The sequence below is a fragment of the Panthera leo genome, chromosome B3 (genome assembly GCF_018350215.1).
Source record: "Panthera leo isolate Ple1 chromosome B3, P.leo_Ple1_pat1.1, whole genome shotgun sequence".
Taxonomy (NCBI): Eukaryota; Metazoa; Chordata; class Mammalia; order Carnivora; family Felidae; genus Panthera; species Panthera leo.
The window spans coordinates 102,673,151-102,680,856 of record NC_056684.1 but is presented as its reverse complement, the minus strand read 5'-3'; the positions used below and the strand labels follow the sequence as shown (position 1 = coordinate 102,680,856).

At 39.3% G+C, this 7,706-nt stretch overlaps 1 non-coding gene across 1 annotated transcript; it reads left to right on the top strand.

Moving 5' to 3' along the window:
• The first annotated feature begins 5,943 nt into the window (after nt 1–5,943).
• LOC122223334 lies at nt 5,944–6,004 on the top strand. The gene has a single exon (XR_006204211.1). It is a non-coding gene; the product is annotated as a U7 small nuclear RNA (small nuclear RNA).
• The last annotated feature ends 1,702 nt before the right edge of the window (nt 6,005–7,706 follow it).

Below are 7,706 nucleotides of genomic sequence, written 5' to 3'. Positions count from 1 at the left end.
GGCTGGTCTCCCAGATGTTACATGAGCTGGGTGCAGGGCCGGCCCTGAGAAAAGAGTGAATAGCTCCTTTAGGATCTAATGCAGATCTCAGAAGGGCCAAAAGTTGGTACACTCCACAGATCTGAGCAGTGGAGTTGTGGGGCTAAACTGAGAAGCCACCCACCCCAAGGCTTATGAGTCCACACAAAGAAGGGACAACCAAAGTTATGAGGAAGCAAATGGCCCTTGAGGGAAAGAAGGAGCCCTGGGAGTCTTCAACGCTTCCAATATATGGTTGATGATAATGATGTTGGTGCTGATGATGTACTGAGTGCTTCCTATCTGCAAACATTTTCTAAAGTTACACATGCTATCTCATTTAACCTTCATAACACTTGTATGCGGTAAATATTATTATGCCCATTTGACAAATGACAAACCTCAGCACAAAAGAGGGGATAGAATTTCTTCCAAAGTCCCACTGCTGATACCCAAAAGAGTTAGATTTCTAACCCAGGTTGTCTGCCCTTGACCTACACTGTTAATCACTTAGCAATTCTTCCCCCTTGAAAAGGTCATGCTTCCAAGAAATGAAAATCTATAAAGTCAGGATGCTAGCCCAGTATCAGTCAACGCAGGCATCTAAGGTGCATTTCAAGAGCAGACAACTGGGACACCTCAGCCACCTAAGTGCAGGACATGGCTTTGGGTTCCCAACAGTTTATTTTCTTAGAAAGTCTTCATTCTACCTGATGTGGAAATAGAATAAAAGAAGTTCATGCTGAGGGTGTAAAGGTGTCAGCAGATCCCCAAAGTCAGTAGAACAGAAGGATATGGGTCAACCACCCCCCTTCCATGATGCTTTCTGTATGAACACTGAAGGACATCTTGTCACAATTAATGTGTGGGTCAAGACCTGTCCATATTCATGAAATTCCAATGGCCAACTTCTCTGAAAATTCTAGTATATCACTGCTAAGGACAGAATTACATAAATGTACTTCTCTGGTAATTCCCTTATATATTGATCTGGATTTAGGAGACAAGGCAAAGAAAATATAACTCCTGGATTTCAGGCATATTTGGTGGAGGATGGAGGAGGTAAAAGGATAATAAAAGGATATTGGAAAACAAAGGTTTATGTTTACACAACCTATACATGAATTTTCATGGTAACTCTATTCTTAATAGCCCAAAAACTGGAAACACTAAGTGAAGAGTTAACAAACTGTGGTACATCCATACCATGGACTACTACTCAGCAAAAAAAAGGATGAACTATTTGATACATGTCCCAAAAACCTGTACTTGCTGCTCATTAACCTCCAATCCTATGGGGCTGACCACCTATCCTATCTTTCATATACCTTAAGAATACTAGGGTTAAAGAATGTAGCAATCCTATAAAAGTCTGGAAGATTAAGTATCTGGGAAAGTTTGTATTAGGGGTGGCTGTCACCAGGGTTACATTAAGTTATATATAAGGGGTGGTGTGCTGGATTTGGCCTGTATCATTCATGAAAGCTCATTGGGCACATCTCTCCCCAACCTCATGTTCAGTGACATCACAATGTTAACTTAAAATCAGTCATTATAGGAGCACTTACATCATGGAAATTAGCAAGTCAGGGGTTTCCCTTACCCTGAGACCTGGTTATCAAAGCTTTTTTATTTTTTTTAACGTTCATTATTTCTTTTTTGAGAGACAGAGAAACAGAGCACAAGCAGGGGAGGGGCAAAGAGAGAGGGAAACACAGAATCCGAAGCAGGCTCCAGGCTCTGAGCTGTCAACACAGAGCCCAACGCGAGGCTCGAACCCACAAACTGTGAGATCATGACCTGAGCCGAAGTTGGACATTTAACCGATTGAGCCACCCAGGCACCCCTGGTTATGAAAAGCTTCACCAGCACACTAAATGTAGATAAGTCACCTGACTATGATGTCCTAAAAGGCTCCAAAAGTGGGCAATATAGGTAATCCAAGCCAGGGAAGTCTAAACCAGTTAATGTAATCTTCACTATACCAGCGACAATCAGTTCTGAACCAGACACATTACTCAAACCAGAAATAGGACTTAAGTGGAAAAGCCTGGGAGGTCTGAATAGGGAAAATATTTGAGTTTTGATAAAGTCCTTTTGCATTTGTCAAGGAACATGAAAAAACAGATCCGTTCCTGAGGTCCTGGGAAAATAAAATGACACTCAGCACAGGGAGACAGGTCACTGAAAGGGAAGAAATCTGGTCAAAGTCAGGATTAGACCACCTGCAGATGCTTGTGTTTATCTTGGGGAAAGGTAACTCAGCATGCAAAAATCACTGCCTGACAAAAATTTTTAACAATGAAAAACCTGTATCTTAAAAAACATTTGACAAAATCCAATACCTATCCATAAAATCTCTCAGCAAACTAGGAATAAAGGGGAATTTCTTTCACTTGATAAAAAATATCTAAAACAACAACAAACAAAGAAACAAACAAGGAAAAACAATCTAACAACTAATATCATACCTAATGAAAAAAAAACTCGATGGTTTCTCCCTGAGATCAGAAAAAAAGGCAAAGTTGGTTCCGTCTAGTTCAACATAGGACTTTCACAACTCTTATTCAATATGACAATGGAAGTTTTATGTTGCAATAGATAAGAAAAGGAAACAAAAGGTGTACAAATTTAAAAGGAAAAAATAAAAATGTCTCTATTTGCAGATAACATGAGTATCTATGTAGAAAAACACAAAACAGAAAACCCTCCTAGAACAAGTGAACTCAGCAAGGTTGTAGGATAAAAGATCAATATAAAAAAAAATTGATCACATTTCTATATACTGATAATGACATATGGAAAATGAAATTAAAAACTCAACACCGTTTACAATCATGCCAAAGAAAATGAACACTCGAATGCAAATTTAATAAAACATGTGCAGAATCTATATGCTGTAAATTGCAAAATGCTGATGAAAGAAATCAAAGAAGACCTAACAGAACAGAGAGATGCCATGTCCATGGACTGAAAGACTCAACATAGGGACATCCAGGGAAGATCTAAAGCTCATCTTGTCTCATAAGTACAACTAGATAACACCTACATCAGTGTAAATGACACAGAAAATGATACAAAGACTGACAGACTCTCCACAGCTAAATGTGGAGAAGAGGCCACACTGAAGAGAGTAGGAAGAGCAGAGATGTGGTCTGGAGTAAACTGACTGAGGGACTGTCACGGGGAGGGAGGGATACAGCAGGCATGGAGAGGGGAGAGAAACAGACACTCACACCAAACACCCCAGGTCTGGGGATCTTGCATGGGGAAGACAAATCTCCATAACCTTTGGCTTTGATAACCAGAGAGGCCCGATTTCCTGAGTTTTTACAATCAGTGGGTCTTAACACCTAGAACTTTAAAAATAAGTAGGCTAGGCTCTGGGAGAGCCAGGAGGGCAACAGGAAACTGAGTCCCCACACTTAAAGAGCCAGCACAACAAACAGCTGGCTGGAACAGTATGGAAGCAGTAGTTTTTGAAAACCACCTGGGGTATATGGGAGGGAGCGTTATTTACTAATCTCAAGAGTATGTGCTAGAGGGGCAGGAATCTTTAGGAGACTTCTCCAGTAACAAAGGAGCTGGCAGGAACCATTTCCATCCCCTGCCTCATGGCCTCGATACATGGACACCTATGGGAACCAGCCTAGTGCCAACACTCTCCATCTAGCTTGCTAATAGCATGCTTCTCCCTTGTGTTCTCCTACAGACTTGCCCCCCAGCCCTGTGGCAGGAGTTTTCTAAAGTTTTCTAAAGGCTCCAGGTCCCCTCCTACAGCAGCCTGCTCAAACCTTGCTAATACCATATGCACATTTCCCTATGGACCTTCCCTCTAACACTCCCTTGGCCAGAGCCCATCCAAAGCAGTGCCACAAGCCTGGCAGTGTGCAAGCAGCCCTGACAGGGGCCAGCACCACTTCAAAGTGACTCCTGCCCCAGGGAGGGGGGGAAGATAAATGCACATACCAGTCTGACTGTGGCCCCAGCAGTAGCCTGGGGGCAGATACCCGGTCTGACTGCAGTCCCTGCCCATCATTGAAAGCTTCTCAGGGGACAAGACAGGGAGACTGTCCTGCAGTTTGGTGCTATTGCATCTCTGGCAAATCCTTGGTCTGACTCAACTCAAGCCCAAAGCAGCCCAAACAAGCCCATGAACAACACAGGGACCAAACCCTGCCCACAACAGGCAAAGAGAAACAATGCAGACAACTAGACTGAAGCCAAAAGTGGCGCAGCCACAGAAAGGCACATAGGACACACATAGACAGTACTGAAGCACCAGGTTCTGGTGAACAGGGAACATCACACCACAGGGCACTACAGGATCTCTTCTTCATAAGGCCACTGCTTTCAGGAGTAGGAGATGTAGCTGACTTTTCTAACACATAGAAACAGAGAGTTAGACAAAACAAGGAGATAGAAGGATATGTCCCAAATGAAAGAACAAGACAAAATCACAGCAAGAGACCTAAGTGAAATGGAAATAATGAATATGCCTAATAGAGAATTTGCATAGAGAATCATATACATACTCACTGGACTCGAGAAAAGACTGGAGGACCTCAGTGAGATCCTTAACAAAGAGATAGAAAACAAAACAAAACAAAACAAACAAAACAGAGATGAAGAACTCAGTAATTGAAATTAAAACTATACTAGATGGAATAAATAAGAACTAGAGGAAGCAGAACATATCAGTGACCTGGAGGATGGAGTAATGGAAAGCAATAAAGCTGAACAGGAAAGAGAAAATATAATAATAATAAATGAAAATAGACTTAGGAAACTAAGCAACACCATCAAGTGAAATAACATTTGCATTATAGGGATCCCAGAAGGAGAAGAGAGAGAAAAGGGGGTAGAAAATTTATTGAAGAAATAATAGCTGAAAACTTCCCAAATGGGGAAGGAAATAGAAATCCAGATCCAGGAGGCACAGAAAGACCCCAACAAAATCAACCCAAGGAGGTCCACACCAAAACATGTAGTAATTAAAACAGCAAAAAGTAGTGATAAAGAGAGGATTTTAAAAACAGTAAGAGAGGGGTGCCTGGGTGGCTCAGTCTTGATTTCAGCTCAGGTCATGGTCTCACGGTTCATGGATTCGAGCCCCACATCGGGCTCTGCACTGACAGTGTGAAGCCTGCTTGTATTCTTTCCCTCTCTCTGTCTCTCTGGATGTGCCCCTCCCTGTCTCCCCCCAAAGTAAATAAATGAACTTAAAAAAAATTCTTTTTAATTTAAAAACAACAAGAAAAAAGAAAACAGGTACCTACAAGGGAAATCCCACAAGGCTATCAGCTGATTTTTCAGCAGGAACTCTGCAGGCCAGAAGGGAGTGGCATGATATATTTGAAGTGCTGAAAGAAAAAAACCTAAGCAGGACTATCCAGCAAGGCTATCATTCATAAGAGAAGCAGAGCTAAAGAGTGTCCCAGACAAATGTTAAAGGAATTCATAACCAATAAACCAGCCCCAGAAATCTTAAGGGGACTGAGTACACTTATGATATGATGAGCACTGAGTAGTGTACAGAATTGCTGAATCACTGTATTGTTCATCTGAAACGAATACAACACTGTATGTTAGCTATACTAGAATTAAAATAAAAAAAAAAAAGAAAGACTCAAAATAGGAAACACATTAATTCTCCCCCAAACTGACATACAGTTTTATGCAATCCCTATCAAAAATCCTCAGCAAGATATTTTGCAGATACAGATAGAATGATTCTGAAATTTATATGAAAAGGCAAAGAAACTTGAGTATCTAAAACAATTTTGAAAAAGAATTAAGTGGGAGGAATCACTCCCACTCCACAGGCAAAAAACAACACAAAACAAAGAAAAAAAGAAGAACATTGACTTAAGCCTTTTGTCTCCTACAAAAATCAACTCAAAATGAATCACAGACTTAAACATAAAATGTAAAAGTCCTTTTAGAATTTGTCTAGCAGGTTTTCAGTCATTATCAAAAGACCCCAGGATTGGTGGGGAGTGGGGGGAGGGGAATATAAAACTATAAAACTTCTAGAAAAAAATAGGAGAAAATCTTTGGGATCTAGGGCCAAGCAAAGGATTCTTATACTTGCATAATCTTATACAAGAAAAAATTGGTAAGTGAGATCCCACCAAGAATAAAAATTTTGCTCTACAAAATACCCTCTTAAGAAGATGAAAAGACAAGCCACAGACTAGGAGAAAATACTTGCAAAGCACATATCCAACAAAGGACCAGAATTTAGAATATATAAAAACTCAACATTAAAAAACAATCTAGTTAGAAAACCAGCAAAAGACATGCACAACATGTCATCAAAGAGGGTATACAGATGGCAAATAAGAACACAAAAAGATGTTCAACAATGTTAGCCATTAGGACAATGCCAATTAAGACCACAATAAGATACACTACACACCTTTCAGAATGGCTACAACAGAAAGCAGGAATAGTACCAAATATTGCCAAGGATGCAAAAACCTAGATCATCCGTAGATTGCTTCTTAGAATCAAAAATAAAACAGCCACTCTAGAAAACAGTTTGGCAGTTTTAAATAAAACTAAACATGGAACTACCACATGACCCAGCAACTGTACACTTGGGCATTTTCCCCAGAGAATAAAACCTTATGTTTATGTCAAAAGCAATATACAAGTTTTATAATAGCTTTGTTTGTAATAGCCCCAAACTGGGAACAATCCAGATGCCTTTCAATGGGTGAATGGTTAAACCAACTGTGGTACATCTATACTACGAACTGGTACTCCACAATAAAAGGATGAATTACTGGCATGCACAGCCTCCAAAGAATCTAAATTCATCTAAAGGAATTTAAGGTATTCTTAACACTCAGGGAATTATGCTGAGTAAAAACAGCCAACGCTAAAAAGTCAAGAAGAACTTTATGATTTTATTTATACAACATTCTTGACATAACAAAACTATAGAGTTGGAGAACAGGTTAGTAACTGTCAAGAGTCAGGGATGGGAGTTGGGAGGAGATACGCATGACTATGAAAGGACAATACAAGGGATCACGGTGGTGACAGAAATACTCTCTACCTTGACTGTATCAGTGAGATATCCTGGTTATGATAATGCAGTACAGTTTTGTAAGATGTTAACACTGGGAGAAATGGAGTCAAGGGCAGACAGGATCTCTCTATATTATTTCTTAACAAAGTATGTTAATCTAGAATTATCTCAAAATTAAAAATCTAATTTTTAAAAAAATCCTATATCTGGGCAACTTGATTCTTCTCTTTTTGTATTTTACCTGTATTTTTGCTTACAATTTTTTACAAGTTCCTTTGAAAATATTAGTTTATTTGTGCATTTAAGAGATATTAAAAATATCTGTATTTGACACAGTAATCCCAAGCTCAGAACATATCCTGAGAAAAAAATCCAAAATGCAGAGAAATTCTTGTAACATTATTCATTAGCACAAAAGCCTGAAATAACTTTATACCCATCATCTAATGAGGGGTTAAATGAAATATATCCAAGTGGTGGAATATTCTGTAACCAGTAACAATGTTAACAACAACAACAACAACAACAACAACAACAACAACAACAAAAATCAAAGATATGTTAAGATGAAAATGTTTAATATAATGGTAAAAAACAACACAAAAATGGAAAATTGTACATTCAATATGATTTCAATAATCTACAGTGA